The sequence below is a fragment of the Mauremys reevesii genome, linkage group 6 (assembly GCF_016161935.1).
Source record: "Mauremys reevesii isolate NIE-2019 linkage group 6, ASM1616193v1, whole genome shotgun sequence".
In the NCBI taxonomy this organism is placed as follows: Eukaryota; Metazoa; Chordata; order Testudines; family Geoemydidae; genus Mauremys; species Mauremys reevesii.
The window spans coordinates 69,578,682-69,600,205 of NC_052628.1; the positions used below are offsets into that span (position 1 = coordinate 69,578,682).

The following is a 21,524-nucleotide window of genomic DNA, read 5'->3' on the forward strand; positions in this document are numbered from 1 at the left end:
CTGCCGCAGTCATGCCTGCGGGAGGTCCACCGGAGCCGCGGACGACCGGACCTGCCGCAGGCATGACTGCGGAGGGGGCGCTCGTCCCGCGGCTCGGCTGGACCTCCCGCAGGCATGACTGCGGCAGCTCAAGCGGAGCCGCCGGACCCGCGAACCGTCCGCAGCCGTGCCCGCAGGAGGTCCGCTGTTCCCGCGGCTCCGGTGGAGCTCCCGCAGTCATGCCTGCGGCAGGTCCGCTCATCCCGGGGCTCCGGTGGACCTGCCGCGGGAGCTCAACCGGAGCTGCGGGAAGAGGGGACCCGCCGCGGGACCGAGGAAGGGCGGCGCAGCACACCGCGCTGCCTGGGGCAGCCTATTTTCTAGAGCCGCCCCTGCTCATGACAACATGGCATATTTTTCATCCATAGCTTCATTTCACCTACTTTGGTAATATGAAAAAAGTCAATGAAAGGAGCCAATAGCTATATTAAATGATCCTACTTCCAGGATGCTCTTAAGACAAACGCTTATTGTCTGCTATACTGGACACAAGATTAATTACTGTAATCTAATTTATTTTAGGAAAATGTTATATGCAGATATCACCAATTAACCCCTAAATATAAAATCACAATTTCTTTAATAAATAGAACATGCACAATCACTCTAATTACCAAGAGACCAAGTATCAAGAGGAAATGTGAAATTATCTGATGTGAAGGGATTTGAAAAGCAGGCACAAAACTGAGATACTGATGGTCAGACAAAAAGGTGGTAATTCAGGAAGAGCTCAGACATGGCACCAAGGAGGCATACTACATTTCTATGCAGGCATGCATTCAGCACTGGTCTACACTACAAACTTATGTCAGGATATCTCCTGTCTGTGTGTTCCATTCTATGCATCCGAAGAAGTGAGCTGTAGCTCACGAAAGCTTATGCTGAAATAAATTTGTTAGTCTCTAAGGTGCCACAAGTACTCCTGTTCTTTTTGCGGATACAGACTAACACGGCTGCTACTCTGATACGTTGCTCATGGGTGTGGACTGAATCCCCGGTGTAGACAGCACTATGTTCACGGGAGGATTTCTCTCGTTGACATAACTACCACCTCTCGGGAAGGCAGAGTACCTATGACGATGAGAAAAACTCTTCTGTAGGCACAGGTAGCGTCTTCACTAAGCGCTACAGTGACACCGCTGCACTGGTGCAGCTGCAGCACTGTTAATATAGACATGCCCTCACCCATTTACTCTAGAGTACAGCAAGCATCCGTATGCATTCATTCACACCTGTTTCTTGGGGGGTTCAGAATAGTATAGAAAGGGAGTCAGAGCAACTCTGATAGCTGCCTAGAGTGCAAGTTATACGAGTAATAACTCTGTTATTATGTACTTTACATCTTTGGAAAGGTTGAGGAAAAGATCCAGTCCAGTGCAGTGAGAGAAAAGGGGTCTACAGAGTATGAATGCATGAACTGAAATAATGGATTAGCTTTCTTGTCAACAGGGGAAACCTCTAATCCACTGTCTGGATAACTGGTAGAACAAAGCAAAGTCATTCTCCTCTCCTGCAGAAAATATTCTCTGCCCTTTCAATAACCTATACAGGGTCTTTGCAAAGGAAACAAAGAATGTCACATGGATGAGTCAGCAATCTGTTTCCAGGTAGCATGCTAGGCCAGGCTAAACTATTCAGCCCACCACCGTAACAGTAAAACAAAAAGATTTCTATATCACTGATGGTTTCTACAGTTATTTTAGGAATGATTGACTGCACTTGTGTTCCAACAAACAATAATGAGATATATTGGAGAGGAAAAAACTTCAACAGCTCAGAAACACAATTAAGTTGGATGCTGAAAACATTACTACAAGTATTCTAGCTAATTTTGTAGAGTTAAAAAAAATGCATTGGCACTCTGCCAAACTATGAAATTATACCCACCAACTCACTGCCGGGATAGGGTACTTGCTAACTTTAGGGATCGACGTACGTTTGGATCATATACAATTGTTTGGTTTGTCTGTAATTGAAAAGTAGTGCTTTTTCAGATGACCGAAGAGTTTTCCTCCTCCCCAACCACAAACTTCGCCCTTCAAAGGGGGGGAGGGATGCATGAAAAGAAAATTTCATGAACATTTGTGATCTCTCTAGCATGGCTGTGTATTTTCCTGGCTTGAATTAATACTTCATGAATTGCCTGAGAGAAGTATAATTCCTGTGTAGGAACAGGAACATTGTAGCTGCTGCTCTGTTGTTTCTCCCTCTGCACCTCGGCTGGTTATGTAACCTATATCAAGTATGGCAGACAGCGACTTCCTATCACTTTTGATGGGTCTCAATAACCTGGATGTTCAATTGGTCAGTTGCCAGTGTTTGTTGATCTACAGCCAAGACAAGAATCTCTGCCAGCAGAGAGAGAACAGATTTTTTTTAAAAGCACAAAAGGAATTAGATCAGATACTGAAATAGCTTTTTAATGAGACTGCAGGCTGTATGTGTGTACTGTGGTAACTTGAAAAGCCTGGAGAGATCTTTGCTGGCATGATGGTTTCATGTTCTTGCCATAGACTCAGTCCTCCAGCCCTTTCTCATGTGAATAAGACCATTGGCATCTATAGGAACACACACATGAGTACGAGCTGAAGGCCTGAGTCTTATGTTTTCTCATTACGTTAGAGCAGATTCTTTGGCTTGCTACAGAAATGCCAAATACCAGTTACAAATAAAGGACCTAGACCTGCTTCTGTTGAAATCAGTGGAAATTTTGACATTGATGTCCATGGGATTAAGCATCCACAACTTCCACTGGCTTCAGCAGAAGTCGTAGGTGCTCAGCATCTCTGAGCATTTGGCTCATGGAATGGATGATTTTGCAATACCTCTTTCATAAATCCCGTTGGAACCAACTACCTTCTCCTGTCCTTGTACAGCTTTACTGACCAATGTCCTGACTCCCATTCTCTCTGCTGAAATGAGGAAAGGCACATATTGCAGTTCAGCTGCCCATGAAATATAACAGAATTCTCCCTCCTAACCAGCCTTCAGAGAGTTTCTGATGTCCTGAACAACAGAATCAATATCACCTATGTGATGGTATATGGTTTGCTCAGTTCAGAGGCTTTCAACTCTAAATGCAGCACAGCCAACACATTATTCACAAGAGTTTAAAATTCACACTAAAAGAGGGGTATGTGTGCATATGTACAAAATTCTAGGACACAGTATCCCCTCTAGAACAGATTTTTAGAGGTCCTTATTGTCTAAATCTCTTGTTCTGGAAGTGTTGAGCATCTCTACTCCCAATCTCTACACTTTGCTCCTATCTCCTGACTGTCAGGAGGGACTTTTCATGGATATCCATCACAGAGCTGAATCAGTCAATGAAGCAGCTGCAGAATGACACAATACTTGTAAACAGTTGTGGAAAGCAAATTTTGAATTCATTTTTTAAAACATTCCCACCAGAAAGACCGCCACTTGGCCAATCACAGCTAAGCAACACAGCCAAAAGAATCATCCACAGAATAAATGAAATTGCAAAATATTTTGATGAATTATTTTGAATAACAAATACATTTTTAAAAACTTGAATCTACAAATAGAAAAAGGGTTGAAATTCACCCAGTACTTTATTATCACTCTGCTTAGGACTTGAGTTCACCTCCAACCTCAGGATCCAAGCACTCTGCTCCTCATTCCAGCTCTAGAACTGAGCGTATTTCCCTCAGCAAGCAAGTGCACACCTTCTGCTAAGGTTCTGGGCAAACTACCTCCTCCCATAGAAGCTGAGTACAGCAACTTGAATGGAATCTGGAGGGATAAGCAAGGGTTGCAGGAGAGAAGTATTTGGAAAAGGCTCCAGGAAGTCAGAGTTTGCACACAGTTAGGAAGACTAAGCTGCAAGTGGAGCAGCCATAAATTGCTTTAATATACAGTCAGTTCAGTTTCATAAGAATGGAGTCTTCTAAAGCTATTACTGAGTACATGGTACAGGAAAACACTGAGCATGCTTTCTGTCCTAAACCCAAAAGCTCCCCACCATCTCCTTTCCATCACCAGAGCTAGATATAATGATGACTCCCTCACCTACAAAAGCTAAGAATGCTGCCTCCTTTACACTAGGAATTGAATACCCCGCCCCCTTACACCCAGACACCTCTTGAAGTTCCAGCTCTCCCAAGAGTTGATATATCCAAATGGTTTTGTCTGCCTATTTAGACTGCAAGTTCTGAGGGACAGAGACAGTCTCTTCCCCTACCTTTCGGACACTGCCAAGTACGCTGTCAGTGCTTCAAATAACCAGGATGCTCTAGATGGCCAGAAAATGGTCTTATTTTATTTCACAATGCTGGAAGGGACATTTTGATTTGTGTTTGTGGAAATCAGGACTGTAACATTCACTTAGTGGAAAACACTGGTAGGTTTTGCAGAAGAGGTGTGTTCTAAGGAGAGACTACAATGGAAAGATGTGGTTAGCTTTTGTACTGGGGTGGGAGGGAGTTCTGTATAGGAAGCTGCCTTCACCTTTCTGGGAGCTCAGTGCACTTCCTCCCCTCACCTCTTTCTTCCCCACAGAATGAAGTTCACTGCCTGCTCCCCCATGGAACTGGGCGACTTGCCTCCTCTTCTCCTTGGAGTGGAATGTGCTGCTTCTCTCTCCCGGGAACAGCTGAGTAGTATGAGGCCCCTCTGCTACAGGAGAGAGGGGCGGTACCCCAGCAGCATTCTGCCTGACTGGATATGCAAATGGTGAAAAAAATCTAATTTGTAACATTTTCCACTTCAGTTTCTTCAAGTCACAGTCTTTGTTTGATTGTTATGCATGTTTAGAAATGAACAGAATTAATCATATCAGAAAAAATGCAGGCCTAATATAAGCTGTATAGTGCGGCTTAACAAATGCAAATATTTGCCAGCATTCTCCTTCTCTCTGGATTTTTTTTAAACAGGATTTATTATCACTTTTTTAAAAAATACATAGAGCCATATAAAACCTTTCATTTCTAATATGCTGCTTTCAAAGTATTTCTAATGTAAACACAGACAAAAGGTATGTTCTCTTTTATGACAGGCCTGAAATAAAGCAGCCCTAATTAGCAAAACCAGATGCTACTTAGAGTTAAGGCAGTGTGACTGCTGGGATAGGAAACCTATCCCCCCAGCTTATCCAACAACAGCCTCCCACCTTCCTGGCTCATCCTCTCTCTTTGACTCCAGTGACCTATACATTAGAAATTTGATTACTGATTTGCTTCTAACCAACCGCACACCATTACCAATGTCCTAAAAGGCTTTAGTGACACTGTGCCAGCTGAAGGAAAGATTGCAGTATGAGGCCCTCTTCACACCAGTGCTTGTAACTGGGTTTGGAAACCATTTTCACACATAAAGTGATGGTTGTAACCCAATTTGTGTCTACCATACATACAAATTACAAACCTTGTGCAACAGCCCAGTGCCAGAATACTGCTGGGGATTAATCTGTGCCCTGGGATCAACCAGACTGCTTAATTGGAGAAAAAAATAAATAAATAGCCTTGGCCACACCAAACCAAACCATCCAATTGTTATTTATATATCTCCCAAAAGTGGGATAGACGTCTACAAAGCATAAGAAAACAGGTTCCTGCCCTGTACAATTCATATAAACGGACAAAGAGGAAAAGAGGGATAAGAGGTGAAATACAAGATTTTTTTTTCTCCCTTAAGCATGTTGAAAGTAGTCCTCATTTGCAGTTCTGACGTTTTAAACTGGGTACTTATATTTAGTCATTTTGATTTTTAAATCACCAGTTTTAACCCTGAGCCATGCCTCGTCACTCATGGCCAACACTCTGACAAATATATAAAACTATTGTTCCTCAGTCCTGTAACAAGGCCTTCAACACCCTCAGCATTCACATGGAAATGTTCACCAAAAAAGATGAGTTATTGCTAGCACAGTTTGTGTTCCAGCAGGGACATGGCTTGAAAGTACAGTATCCAGTTCAAGAAGCACAAATATGATGTTTCATCTCGCTGGTAACAGTCAACTCATAATGATGTTTTTGTTTTGTGTTTTCCTCATTACTGAATGGTTACTCAGAGCTGCACTTTTTAGGTGCATTGACAAGAGCTACATAAATACCAAGAGGACTGCTGTGAGATCTTTATCCTGAAAAGTTGCCATCAAAAATAGAGCAACAATTGGATAAACAATGAAATCATTATTAGAGAAGCTGGAACAGGTTTAGAAACCTTTGAAGATGGGTCAGATAGCTGAACCCCATCCTTCATCCAATAACTAGAAGTGCTTTTCAAACATAGTTTTAAATCCAACACAACAGTTTTCGTTTGTCATGTAAAATGAATTGTAATTAATGGTTTCTGGCACCTGTATTTAACAAGGATATGCCAGTGGTCACTACAAATTCACAGTTAAAAACAAAACTCAGAAACAACTCCTTTAGATAAGATCAAGATTTAACATACGAACAATTACTAGCTGATCCAACTAATGGCATAAGGTTTCACTCAGGAGTCATTAATTTTTTAAGCTTCAGTTCTAGCAATGATGAAAAGGATGATACAAAATATTGTAATGATTTTTTTAAAAAGTCAGATTACAAAAAGATGGTATGCTGACGACCAGGGGAAAGAAAGAAAACATTGCAGCACATTACAGCTTTCTGTTAAAGTAACAGCTGGTTCCTGTATGATATAAATAGCAGCCACGACTCCCCTAGGATCACATTGTTGTGTGAGTCTATATACAAACGTCACTGATGTCTCTCAGGGACCATTGGAGCTTTCAAGGTCTGTTTGAGCAAACTATTCTAACCCTCAGATCCCCCTCTCTGAAAACAACACTTACCTTCATTTCTAATCTGAGGAGAGGCTAAAGCCTTCAAGCACTTAGGCCAGTTCTAAAATTTCAACTTTGGCAATGCAATTTCTTCCTTCTAAGTCAGTCCCCTGTAATGAGAAGTGACTAAAATTAAGCTTTTCAAAGCTTACTGGTACTTATCTCTGGTTTTTAAAAGCAATGTGGACTTATGAAAGACTAGAGGGTATCTGATTAAAGAAATACGCACATCCATAGGCCTTGCCTTGTGGCCTCCTTCTCCCCAACCCCTTATTTTCCTTGATAGGAAGATTGACACTACATGAAAATTTGATTCTTGGGTAAGCCGAGTCATGTAAATTAGCTTAATGAAATAGATGACTTTGTGGACATCCCTTTGATACTGATTAGGCTCAAGTATCCACTCAGCTAATGACTAGAGAAATAGTATGACAGCACTTGTGGAAGTGTCACAGCTATACCATTTACAGCCCTTTACTCATCACTGGTTCATATCTTACATCCCCCTAGTCATAAAACACGCAGGCTTCCAAAAGCAAACATCAGCAGTTAACAGCCTAAGACATGATTGACACTACATAAAAAAATCTGTGGGTACTTTACTGACAGCCCAGAACTCAACATCTAAAGGAGATAAGCCTTTGCATCCTCAGCTTTCAAAGCAGATAACTTGCCGACACTTTGAGTGTAATTATACCCACCCTAATAACGATCTGTTCAATGGCTGCCTTCTGCTGGTGCCCAGACAGGTTAATCACATTGCGGCCTACTGAAGAGAAAAACCTACCCTCCTTGTCACTTGAAACATGGGACATATTGTGCAAAGGGAAAGTTTCAGTGAGTTTTCCCTGTATAGGCTGGATGACTTTCTTCAAAACTTGAAAGAAATTATAAAATTTGCCAATATAATGCATCGCTCCTGATTATACAAGGATGTTTAATCTACAAGAGCATCATTATTAAAGCTGCAATTTAGTCATGGAGATCACAGAATATGTGACTTCCAAAGACCTCCGTGACTTCAGCCAGCGCCGGCTGGGAGCTGCAGGGTCCTGTGTCGCCTGCAGAAGCAGGGTGCTGTGGGGTACCTCTGCCACCCCAGGCGGCGGGAACCCCTCAATGCTTCTGGCAGCCCCAGGTGGCAGGGGGTGCCCCCGCAGCTGGGGGCTGCCAGCAGAGGGGGACCCTGGAGCTTCAAGCCACCCCTGGAGCTCCCAGCCCACCAGCAGCTGCCCAGGCTCCCCATTTTGTCACGGATATTTTTAGTAAAAGTCAGGGACATGTCATGGGCTTCCGGGAATTTTTCATTATTGGCCGTGACATGTCCGTGACTTTTACTAAAAATATCCGTGACAAAAACTTAGCCTTATTCATTATTATTCCTATGTATCTGTTATTTACTGGGCCATGGCTGTGTGCTCAGCACTGTACGAGGGGATGTATTCCCTGATCCCAGTGAGTTTATCTCATCTAGAATAGCCCAGTTTGGCAGCCATTCCCCATGTGGAACTCCCACTGACTACACTGAGAATTCTCTGTGGGAAGCCGTTGCAAAAGTGAGCACTAAGTGATACAAACAATACAGGTTTCAGAGTAGCAGCCGTGTTAGTCTGTATCCGCAAAAAAAACAGGAGTACTTGTGGCACCTTAAAGACTAACAAATTTATTGTAGCATGAGCTTTCGTGACTCAGCAATATGATGGAGTTAATTTGTTTTATGTATACGTAACACTATTAAGGAGGGTTGATATTGCTAGGCCTCATGGAAACACCTGTAAAGAGGGTTATGAAAAAGTTGTAGTGGTGAACATATGTGTAGATCCAAGCGGGTGTCACAATGCAAGAGTTTCAAAAAATCCTCTACAGACTCTGGCTGCTCCTCTCTCCCATGCCACTGTTCCTAGGCTGGTCTACTCCATAGCAGTATTACTTCACATTGAACACAGTAACTCTTGGGATGCAAGGCAACAGCTGCTCGTTCTGTCCCCTTGCTGACTGGACAGTAGTCAGACTCCTTGCTTCCTAACAACAGGAAACAAAGGAGTGGGGTGTGCTAATGGAAAGCTCAAGATAATTCCTGCCCTGCTCTGGCAATCTTAGGCCCAGGAGTGAAATTCTGCTCTCAGATTTGTACAAGTATTTCCCATCGTAGTCAACAGATGTTACTTGGAAGTATCTGAAGGTAGAATTTATTCTGAGTGCAAAGAGAACCTGGAAAAGGGACAGAGAAAAGAGAGAGTGTGGTGGAGACAGGGAGGATAGCTGGAAAGGGGGTTAGGGGGGCGCGGAAGGAGACAGGTCTGAGAATGGGAAACCAGGAAGGAGGGGAGTTATTGATAGCATTCCAGAGAATGAGGAAGGGAAGTGTTTGGGGGACATGATCTAGAGTGGAAAAGAAGGGTGAGAGGGAAGTAGGATGGATGAGGGAATGAAAGATGGAGGGAAATCCCAAAAAGCAAATAGATGGAAGAAGGATGATTCTGTGGGGCAGGAGGGGAATTGCAAAGAGGGCTAAAAGTGGAGATGATTTTAGAAGGAAGGAAATGAGATCATGGGCAGAGGCAGAAGGAAAAGACGAATGAGGGTTCACTGTGAAAAAGAACAAGAGAAAAGTGACCCAGCAGGAAAAGAGGGAAATAAAGAAGGAAAACAAGTAAACTGAGGAAAAAACGCCTTCCCCCCAACTTTAAAGTTACTGCTGTCTATTTTATTCATTTTCATTCCAAGTCTTTATTTGGAGGTTGGCTCTCATGGATGTGATATATTATTTTGCTTTTCAAATCTCACCAACCCTTTTAATCTTACATAGGTGAAAGGATAAAAGCAAAGTATTTTGTGTATATTGACACCGTGTATATATTAGTGAGTGAATGAAGCTGACTTCTAGCGGCTGGTCCACAGAGAGGACAATGACCCTCTCTCTCTTGCTAGCAGAAGCAGACATTCTCAAACCGTAGCATGTAGGCTGAGGGGCACTTCCTTATCATTCTGTGAACATTTGGCTGGTCACTTGCTGCTGGCTCTTCCCCTCTTTTCCTGCTGCTCACTCACACTAAAAGAGCCAAAATACATTACATACTTCTTTAATCTCACATTTCCACATCAGCAATTACCGAAGTTCCACAGAGATGTATTTTGATTACATATGAGAGGGGAGGTAGCCTTCAGTTCATGAATGGTAAAAGTGGGTGGTCCTTGAAACAATCACTGTATTCATATGCGGTTTAAACTGAAAAAGTTTACTTAAGGAATTCTCTAGCTGTGTGGTTTTAGAGGCAAAGCGCTTGGATTCTAGTCCCAGAACCCTAGATGGGTTCATGTGTGCACATGGACTTGTTACAGAAGCACCCAAAAAAAAATTATTCCTGATGAACACAAGTATACCTAAAACAGTGCCTGGAAAGAAGAGGATTAAGCAATAGCCCATAAAGAGAGAGAGAGGCTTCCAAGTATCAGGGGCAACAAGGAAGAAGGAGCATTAGGATATAAATATGAGTTTGGGGAGAAGTCTAGGCAGCAGGAGGGGAATCAGGAAGAAATGAGAGAAAGCAGGAATTTGCACACAAACCCTGACACACACTAACTTAATTTTAATAGATTGTGGGAATCCTTGTTGTCAAATTTAAATAAAATGGACCTCCATTTTATACAGCTGCAAAGATAAACATGCATCCCCATGTTTCCACCATAAATCCATTATTTTCAAGAGGTTTTAAAATTGTAAATCAGCTCTTCCAAATGCAATGGACAGCAGCCCCAGATATCAATTCAGCTAAGAAAAACAACACCACAAAAAAAAAAAAAAAAAAAAAAAAAGAACCCAGAATCTGTTCAAAACTCTTTTTTGGACCCTGATGTATTTTTAAAGAGGTCTGGACCCTTTGTAAACAGTTCCTAAGAAAAGGAAAGGACAGTTTAATTTAAAAAACAGAAACGCTTATAAACTTATAGGGCCCAGTTCAAATTCACATTACAGTCAATGAAAAGATTCTCAATGAATATAGGAGCTGGATCAGTAACACACTCAACGTTTGGGCATTTTCTGGAGAAAAAAAATCAGACAAAACACCACTATTTAAGTTTGAAAAATATCTCCTGAGCATGTAAAATAGTTCTTTGAACTTGGTTTACAGAACACACTAGAATCCATTAGTTCTCACATTATACAACACATTATGATTGTTAGAGCGCAGACATTGATTTTTTTCACCGATTTTTACTAAAATACCATTTTATTTTATTGGGGTTGCTTTTATTGCACAAACTTTTAGCATTCTATGAAGTGAAAAGGTCAGGGCTTTAGATGCTACCATAGCATTAGTTTACGCTGTCACACATTCAAACTACTAGACTGATCCTGCAAATCTGCCATTGAATTTAATTAAGTGAATGGGAGGGTAGCCAGCTAGAGGATGGCAACATGGAGCCCTATGAAATTAGTATTCTGTACCAACTAGAATGATAGTTTGTGTCTTGTTATAGATTGAATCTTAATACACAAATTCAGCCTTGCACTATCCTGTGTCAGGAATGCTCCATTTGTGTATGGGAAAAAGTTGCTGCTAAAAAAAATGTGGCTATTTGCATTACTGAGACAAGAAGGATTTGAGCCATGGACTGCAATGAGAATTGAATTCCCACCCTCACCCCCCCAAAAGCAGGATTTAGTCTATCACCTATATGAGGCTGAAGTTATCTCTGAATTTCCTGGGTTTGTAGGTTTAAATCAGCCCCTTAGTGTTATTTTAACACAGTTGTTTGTATTTAATTTTAATTAGGAACAATTGAATCTCCTGTTAACTTGTAAGCAAACAAAGAGACCTCTCCATGAGCACTGGGATTCCTGCTTGGCTGACTTTAAATAGATGAGACTGACCAGATATTGACTGTCGGTTTAGTGAAGAAAGGGACATTGTCCCAGGAATTCACACTCATGGGAACTCAGTCAACACAATGATGTATTGCAAACTGTGAGTGGACTATGACCAATCAAAATCTCACTGTAAGTTTTAGTGAGGTGGGCTCAAATTGTGACTGCCAACGCGTTGAGAAGACGTCACTGTGAAAAAATCTTGGAGCAAATACTGGCAAACAAGCAAAAAAGCGTAACTTATTTGCAAAGATTTTAAGATGGCGAAAAAAAAAGAAAAGAAAAAGCCTGAACCTTCCAGAGAGTGAGTGAACTGGCAAAATCCCAATCCCAGCTCCTCCTGAAAAGCTCAGTGTGCTAGTGTTTCCTTCAGGTACTACATTGTCGACAGCAAGATGTTCTCAGCAGTAAAATAACAGCTGCACAATACAAGCAGCAACTGAATGGTTGAACAGCTTTTTTTATACAGGCATAGTGTGATAAAAACCTGGTGTTCTTTTGTGCATCACAAAGCCAGTACTTTGCTGACTCTAAGTTCAAATCTCACGGGCTATTAGAAGAAGGAAGAAGGACAATGCATTAACATGCATGAGAAAAAGGAATATGCTTTATTCTGGAAGCCAGACCTGTGCTAAGAGCAGCATTACATCCTAAATATCAAGCCAGGAGCAGCTTTTATGTCAATTATAAGGCAGTTATTTTGGCATACAGTGATCAAACATTCTGTCACAGTGCCACTCATGTCCATTGTACACAGTGAGGTAAAAATGGAGCATTTTCCTCTGAATGGTTATGTTTTCCAGCAGAGATAAGAATAAAGGACACAACGCTGTCATTATATGTTAGCCCTGTGGCAGATGAAAAAAAGGTTGGATTCCTCCTCCCCTCAAAAAACCTAATTCCCCCCCCCCCAATAAATCATAGTCATAGAAATTAGAGATGGAAAATTCCTTTTAGATCATTGAGTCCATCCCTGTGCTGATGCTGACTAAAGGGTATTAGCTACTGACATAAATTCACCAAACTGTAAATATTTATTACTGGCTCCTGATTGTCTGATTTTAACTGAAATAATAATAAGAGAAACAGCATAAGACGACATCAAGAGGACAATGTGCCAAAAGGCAGGGCAGGGCTGTTGATAGTGGCAACCTAAATGGAACAAATTCTGAAGAACTGAAATACACGAGTTCCTGATTTTACCTTTTCTCAAATATCTCTGCCTTCATTTCCCCTTCTGTTCTTAAGAACAAACAAAATATGTGCATTAAGTGTTTCAAGTCTGGTGAAAGACGTCCAGTAGTCCTACAGATTGAGCCTTCTATTCATCCAAGACCAGATACAGTATGGGTAATTTATCTATCATTTTCACTCCATTGTCTTCCAGGAAAAGTCTAGACTAGCCACTCCTTGCTCCCCTTCCCAGCTCTTCCTCTTACTTTCTTTAAGACCTTGTGACTCGGTTTATCCATCTGCAAAATTTGTATAATGATAGCTACCTCACAGGGCTGTTGGGGGCTTAATTAATGTCTGTAATGCACTGTAAGATCCTCAAATAAAAGACGCAATACAGTACATGATGATAATATTCCTTGGCAGTTCCCCCTTTTCCAGTTGGCACAGTTCTCTCTTTTCCCTGCTTCATTTTTACTCTCTCTCTCAGTCCTGGGGCTACATCTTATTGCTTTATCTCTAAATTCAGGCTAGAAACCCATGGCAAATATAATTTCCACTAGCAAAGTTAAGTCAATGTCAGAGTTTTCTGTGTAAACTATAGGAATTAAAACAAGTCACACTGACAGTGACATATAATTTAGGTCTCTTATCCCTGCTGCAATGGTTCTTTATAGAGATCTCTAAAAGAAGGCAAGGCAGCTGAAGGTCAACAACTAGACAACTAGATTTGTTCCCTATATACTCGAGGCTGAATATCCTTATGAACATTTATGCACATTATTCTGGGAGAGAGAAAGCCCAGTCTTTGATGAATGCTTGAATTACATGCTGGCTTTGCTGAGGCAAACTGCTAATTAGCAATAATCAATTCGTAGTCAAAAAATTCTGATTTTGTAGAAATAAAATTAACACCACAATCCTTCTTTCCATCAGTTTTTGGAAACTAAAATGATTAGTTTAAGGAAGAAAAGAAAAGATACTTTAAAACTTTAGAATGATTTCTCACCTCTGAAGGTGATGATGGTTCACAGACTTTGAATGGAAAATTATATAGTAATATAATTGCACACAACTTTGCTGGAAACTCAAGAATACCATGGACAGAGCAAAGGATTAATTGCTATATGCTGCTGATAATAGTCCGCCCACACAACTTTGTCTGTCAATACTGATGATTTCATTACTGTTCAAATACTGATTCCAGAGCACACATTAATAATTCCAGTGCGCTTAGTTGTATCTTACACATGAATGGATATTCAGGCAGGAGAAAACCCTAAATTCTGCAAGCCTTAAAGAAATTTGATCCATGAGGATGTGAAGTCTCATGTTCTAATATATTACATCTTAGTTTGCATCTTTGCTTTCTTGCATTAATCTTCACCTCTAAATTAGTCCCATCTTCCTTCAGTGAGTTATATCAATCACTGCAGCCAGGTCTTATAAAACACACTTCTATTTAAAAAGGGAAGTAACAATTAAAGATGCACAACTTGCTCTTCTTTAGACTAAGAGCACTATCTCCAGCTTCACAAACATTTGCTTTGTGGTGGTATACTCTTCGTAGCCAACAAACCAAACTACTTGCCTTATTTACACCAACTTGAAGTTTATCATACTAGTCCTGGTAAAGAATACCATCCATGTAATGTTGAGGGTCTTACATGAAGTTTAGCAGATTGAGATATGCTTTGCAGAAAAATTCCAGACAAAGTTCAATTTAAAGAAAAGATTCTGATCTTAATTACACCAGGTTTACTAGTACCCAATGACAGAATTACTGATTGGCTTCAATGGAGTTACTCTTGATTTACACCAGTGTCAGAGCAGAATGAGGTACAATATTCTTTTTACAAAAATGGAGTTGGTTGCTGCACAGATCATGTAATACTCTAAGGCTATAATTAGAAATTACACACTTTTAGCCTTTGAAGTCTTTAATAATATGTTTGTCTAATTCAGAGGTGTAGGCCATTTTCACTAAAATAACTTCCAAAGAGTAATCAGCATTTGTCTTCCTGCCTATCACATTCCTGCTTCTTTTCCATTTTCTCTCTTTAGATCTAAGCATACACTGAAAAGCCCATTTTATAAATGCCCAGGAAGGATGCAGAGTTTAAAATGTAAAGATATTTTCTAAGAATCACAGCATTTCCCCATTTTATGGAATTTCCAGAGTAGATGGATTTTCACTTTCATTTCTTTGTTTTTGATCTTTATACTATGCTACTTAAAGGGTTTATACTAACCACAGACACAAGATCCTCCACCCTTTTCTCTTTCACATTTGTTGTCTCTGCTTGTAATTAATGATCAGCATGTTAAAACAAGCTAATAAACATGAACTTCCATAAATTAAGATGTTGTGGAGATCAGTTTGTATGTAGGCAGCATTTCTTGTGGCTGAAGATCAAAAAAAGTTTTGTAAACAAAACCAGAGGGGAGACATACTTCTCTATCTTTTACTGAAAAAGTCTTCTAAGTTCAAAGGCAATGGAGGTGATGACGGTTTTGACCAAGTGCCAGCTGCAACTAGAACACCTTTAAAGTGTAAAAGGACCTGTGTTGGTTTTTGTTTTACTTGGCCAGAGCCCATCAACTGTTTCTCAGGTTCATTCTTTCTTAATGTATAGAAAAACATCCAGTCTTTGGGGATATGGAATGAAACACCCATATAATCTGTAGAAAAACTGAACATGATACAAGAAAGGTGATCTCTCTTTTCCCATTTTTTCACCCTCTTTTCTCCCCTTTTTTCTTTTTCTTCTTTTTGAGAGATTACTTTCAATCAAAGGATTACCTTCATGGTTACTTCCCCCTGGTTCTTAACTAAACTCAATAGGATACATTTCCAGCCATTTGCCCATTAAAGTCACTACAAAAATGTTATAACTATTATGTAGACTTTCCAACCTGATGACTAGCACATAATGACCTTGCAGATAAATGCATCTAGTCTAGAATATTATCTTTCCAGAATTCCAGCTCGCTGAAAAGAGAATCTGGAGTGAACTTGTGGCCCATGGAAGTCAATGGGAGTTTTGTCTTTGACTTCAATTGAGCTCGGATTTCATCCCTGGACTCCTAGGGCCCTATTCTGCTCCTATTTAAGTCAGCAGGAAAACTACCTTTTTTTTTTGTTTTTTTTAAGATGAACATTGTATTTAGATGCATTTGGCAGATAATTTTTCCATCTGTTTTGGACACAGGTTCATTATCTGACAGTTGCAACTAAACAAGAAGGTTTTAAAAAATGATGATTAATGAAATTAATCATATACAGGACACACATCTGCAGTCCACTGATTTTCTATGATATCCATTCCAAAGCACACTAAAACTAGTATTTTCCACAGCCCCAGTTACAGTAATGAATAAAAATGATTTAATTTTCACAAAGAGCTTTGATAGCAATGACTTGATTTGTACTAGCAGGGGATTCATGTTGATCAAGGTATTATCAACAGTACATAAAGGCAGATTTGAGTCTCCTTTAATACAACATTAAATCACTGAATGTACTTAGGGATGGCTGCATTTGTTTGGGGACAAATGACTACCAGCTGGAATCTCAGCCTAGACACTGAATGAAATCTGAATCTTTCTAAAGATTTGGATAAGTAATTTCTGATGTCATTGTCAGGACCCCCTCGTTATTAGGATAATATCAGTCTCTATCATATGGTGCTCAACAGGCGGAGAAGTCTCTGCTGGGTTGACTGCTATCTCTAAATCTCAGGTAATCCAGGGTTTCCTCAGGAATGCAGTGTGCGGTGTTGTTGGATGCCTATGAATTGGGAAAGCCCTGTAATGCAAGTGACTTGAAGACCAGAACTGCTGAGATGTTACTGGGGATTTGGGGCAATAATAAAGATAAGAGAGTAAGACTGGGGACTAGGGATACAAAAAATGGAAGAAAAAGAAAAACATAGAGGAAAAGGCATAATCAGAATCAAGCTGTAGGACTGGGAAAATCATTAAGAAAGTTGATTGCATACAAAAGGAGGGAAGGAGAAAGAATCTGGATCTGGATAGCGTAGTTTGGGAGAAAGGAAGAATCAGGTTGAGTTGGGAAGAATGCTAGGGACTAGTCTACATTAAGACGCTCAGGAAAGTTGTCACATTAACTAAAGAGATAAATTTAAAGTAAAGTACATTAAACTTCCAAAGTGAATTAAGCTAAAGGAAACTAAGGCCACTTTGCTTCTGAATAAGAGTGTCCACACAGGGTGTTAATGAGTTTTAAATACTGCATTTGAAATTTACACGTTTAGTTAACTCAGCTTAACTTTCCTGAGCATTCCCTGGTAGACATGTCCTAGGATAAGACTTGGAGAAAGGTGGAAGGTTCAGATCTATGAGGGTTTATGGCTTCTGAAAGCCGGATCTTTGAGATTTGACCTTCACTATTTATAGCCAGTTTTTCCACAGCGGTATATGTAGGATTTAACATCCAGAGTTGCTTGTGAGGTCTTAAATGATTCTCCCAAGTGCATAGCAAGGTATTAACCCAACTCAGTCTCTTGTCCATCATAGAAATTGTCCACGTAAAGCACTACATGCAGTTTGATGCATTTAATCAGTTGAATACCCCATGAATTACTATTGGAAATACTACAAGTAGAAATGTATTTCAAACAAAAGCACAGCATGTTCTGCCCTTGTTGCTCCTGTTATTTAATAATTATCAAGGCTGCAGCTAAGATAGCAGAACTTTGACATGAACTGGCCTATTCCTTCTCATGCAAACACGTTTCCCTATTCACCTTGCCCCTTGATCACTAGTGGTGATTTACAAACTATTATTTTACAGTCAGCCATATAATATGACACATCTACACATGCAAGCTGTTTGCTCCCCTTGTTCATTTCATACAAAGGCCTTCTGAATTTGTCTTCAACTACAAACTACAGTCACTCACTGAATAAATAAAATAAAGGCCCTTTCCCCAAGTAAGTGTTGTTGAACACTGTGATAAGGATAAAACTAATCCAAACAACAGTCTAATCTAGGCTAATTCTTCCTAGCAAATCCAGTCAGTAAAATCTACAGTCTCTGTTTACCCTGATAGAATATGGCTCCTGTCATATCAGCTAAGAATTCTATCCTCTATAGTGCAGGTGTTGTGTTCCATAAGGCATGCAAAATGTTGAGGTCTAGTTTAATTAGTTTTCTGACAAAGTTTGGCAGTTTTATATGTTTAAAGTATAATGACTAACAAAAATATAATCATGTTCTACAATTAAAAGGAATTGCAAGGCTAAACAAAGAAACATTTCTAAGCCCCTCCTTGTTTTATGACAAAGAGCTGCTGTGTCATATTCTTTGGGTTTTCATTCTTTGTGGGTGTTTTTTGGACTTTGTAAATACCATAGTTTTTCAAACACGTAACACAAAATAGTTTTCTGGCTCTCATTCTCCAGCATCTTTTTTGCTCCATTCCCCCAGTGCAAAACTGACATAAGCCTATCAGATCCAATCACTTGAGGACTCCTTTTGGTAAGGGGATCTTCTGCTGGCATAGACCTGCTACAGACATGCCTGCACTATTGCCCTCCAAGCCATCAACGCAGAAGAATGAGGATATAACCAAAGTGCTTTTATGCTCTGGTGATTTCCACCTACTGGGATTGCCCCTTGGCACAACTTTCACAGAACTTCCCCATGAGCTGTGTTCTGCTATGTACTCTTCGTCACAGCCCAGAATAAGACCTTCTATGTAAAAGTGATGACTAATCTACAGACTCAGTACATAATGTGTATATGTCCTGAAATTATCACTTATTTTACAGACCACTAAAGTCAAGGGGAGCTTTTCTTAAATACAGAATATGTGGTCAGGGTCTATGAATTTTTCTTTCAAAACATGAAAATTACAGTATTGTAGTTCCTCTACAGCACAGAATTCCAATGAGCCGAACATTAAAAATGTGGGAGAAGTAAGTGAATAATACTTTGTAACCTCCAGAAGTCCAACAGGAACTTTACTACTACTAATTGATTTTATGTGGAAGGTGCTAAGATACTATAACAATACCAGTAATCTAAAACTCCTTAGAACCTACTAATGAATAATATTCAAGCACACAACATTTACCTTAACATATCATTTCTCTTTCTGAATTAGTTTTATTTCTTTCACAAACTTTTTTATGCTGCTTATTGGTTCCCATCTGAATTGCAAATGGGTTTTTCTGTCTATAAGTACTCGATAAATATTCTCTTGGCCTTTTGGCTAAGAACAAATATCATGTCAGTTTAACATCTGGTGTTTGCTCTGCCTGCAGACTATATCCTGTTTTTGCTAGGGGATGTGCTCAATAATCTAGTATGTCTTCTTCATCCTTAACTTTCAAGAGTCTATTTCATTAATTTATCACTAGAGCCGAGCATATCCTACAAAATATACCTATGAATTTTTAAATAAATTCTCTTACTGTTTTCATGTCCCTGTTTGCTTGCTCTTGTAGATACTCCAATAAATTAGTTTATTGGCTGCAACTTTCAGCAGAAACAGTAAATATTAAATGCTATTGGAGAAATATTCCTGCCATGGGAAATTATGCAGGCTTCATGAATAATGCTGAAAGGGATGCTTACTAAAGTAAATCATCATGTATTTTCTATTCTGGCTTTCAAATGACCTCAAGTAGGGGTTGAGAATGTTCTTCTTTTGTTTATCTTATCCTTCTGTATCTGCTGTAACATAGAAGCTAGGTCCTGCAGCTACAGGTTATTTTTGCCAACTACAGAACCCAGATATCCAGCCATGAAATATATTTTTAACAGAGATATTGGACCTCTTCCCTGCTTTTTGGCACATTCTTCCACTGTGGTTGTAGCTGGTGACTATGGAACTGCACCTGGCCAAGTTAGGGTGACCTTTCTCACTTGAACATTTTTTTTTCTGTTTCAAGCCTTGATTAAAGGGATTTAATTCCTGTTTTTAAATAAAATTGGTGTCCAATCCAATACCAACCATTAGATTCAGGTGCTGAAGGCTTTTGGGGTTAATAAAATAGCTTTCACTGCACATGGCATTTTTTTCAATAAAATTTCACTGATCATGAAAGGGTAAACTTTCTGTGTAAAGCTCAAGGAATAAAGTTCAACATACTTGTGCATCATATTTTTCACATACTATGCTGAACACCTACCCCCTGAGAATCACCTCTATCTGGATTTGTATCACACACTAGACTATTATTGATACAGTTCTAAAATTATTCTCATCTTTCTCTCATACAAAAATATGTACATTTTCAGCCTGTGAAAATTTAAGATTAAATGCTATTTTTTTTAAACTGTACATATTAAGAGCTATCTGTAGGCCTGGCTGTTTCTTCTATACTAATGTTTCTTCTGCATTAATCACCATGTGCCAGATTCTGCCATACTTACCCATGCTGACTAGTCCCTTATTGTGTGAGAAATCCTGTTTAAACCATGTTGTATATCCAACAATTGATTCACAAACAATCCATCCCCTAACCAATGCAATCCTGAAATCCACAGGAATAGCATTAGTTTCACAAACTGTCTGTTTACTGTGGTGCAGTTATCTTGTTTACACAATGGTGACTGACAATGAGTGAATGATGTAACCATTTAGCAAACCTTCATTTCTTTATTACTCAAGGTATCTTTTGTGCTAAGTGACAGGTGACAAAAATAAATGTTGTTTGCAAAGAGAATGACCCAGAGCAGTGGTTTTCAAATTTTTGTACTGGTGACCCCTTTCACATAGAAAGCCTCTGAGTGCAAGCCCTCCTTACAAATTAAAAACACTTTTTATATATTTAACACCATTATAGATGCTGGAGGCAAAGCAGGGTTTGAGGTGGAGCTGACAGCTCATGACCCCCCATGTAAGAATCATGTGACACCCCCCCCCGAGGGGTCCCGATCCTCAGTTTGAGAACCCCTAACCCAGAGGAACAATTGTCAGGAAATGCAGTGTGCCCATTTTACATTTTTAAAGCAATATTTTTATAGTTCCATTGTTCCTAACTCTTGCCATTTTATTAGGAGTCACATGATATTTGGGGTTTCTTTTAAAGCTTCAGCTTCCAGAATCATGTGATTATATGAGAATCTAAATCTCTATTTAAAAAAACTCCTATGTTCTAGCCTGTATAGTTAAGGAGAAAAGAATGAAAATGTGAATTTCAAAAGACACAAAAACCAGAAGGCAACAAAAAGATCTCAACATTAAGTATTTTTCAAAATCTTATGATTTAGAAGTCAACCTCCTTACGTTTTTTGGAGTCTTGACTCATGATTTTTGAATAGGCAATACTGTATTTATTTGGAATTCTGAGGAACTCAAAAAGTTAAAAACTTTCCTGAAAAATATTGTCTTGTTTTAATTTTAACCAGGCATAGCTTATCCAGTGACACATTTTAGTGCCACTTGTGAGACCTGCATTTGGGAATGGACTCTGCCTATGAAAACTTGGTGTGTTGCAATGGTTTTCTTCATAATCTTTCTGGGAAAATGGCAAGGGGATCTGGTTGCTTTTGTTATGTACCTTCCATGTCAGTTAATCCATTAAGGGCCCAATTCTGACGCCGTTATGCATGTGCGACACATACAGAGGGCAATGGGAGAGTTGCGTAAGAAGAACTGTGGGATCTGGCTCAAGGTA

At 39.7% G+C, this 21,524-nt stretch overlaps 1 protein-coding gene and 1 long non-coding RNA gene across 6 annotated transcripts in view; one reads left to right on the top strand and one right to left on the bottom strand.

Moving 5' to 3' along the window:
- LOC120407733 overlaps positions 1-4,903 on the top strand; it is a 64,388-nt gene extending 59,485 nt beyond the window's left edge. For both annotated transcript variants that reach the window (XR_005600215.1, XR_005600216.1), the window contains exon 4: positions 4,561-4,903. This is a non-coding gene — a long non-coding RNA (uncharacterized LOC120407733). The remainder of the gene's footprint in view (positions 1-4,560) is intronic.
- SEMA6A (semaphorin 6A) overlaps positions 1-21,524 on the bottom strand; it is a 126,746-nt gene that overhangs the window by 83,489 nt on the left and 21,733 nt on the right. Inside the window, exon 1 of one of the 4 annotated variants that reach the window (XM_039543691.1) lies at positions 4,544-4,634. The exons of 2 other annotated variants lie outside the window; for them this stretch is intronic. The gene's annotated coding sequence lies outside the window, so the exon portion shown is untranslated. One more of the 4 variants, XM_039543693.1, reaches the window with a different exon arrangement.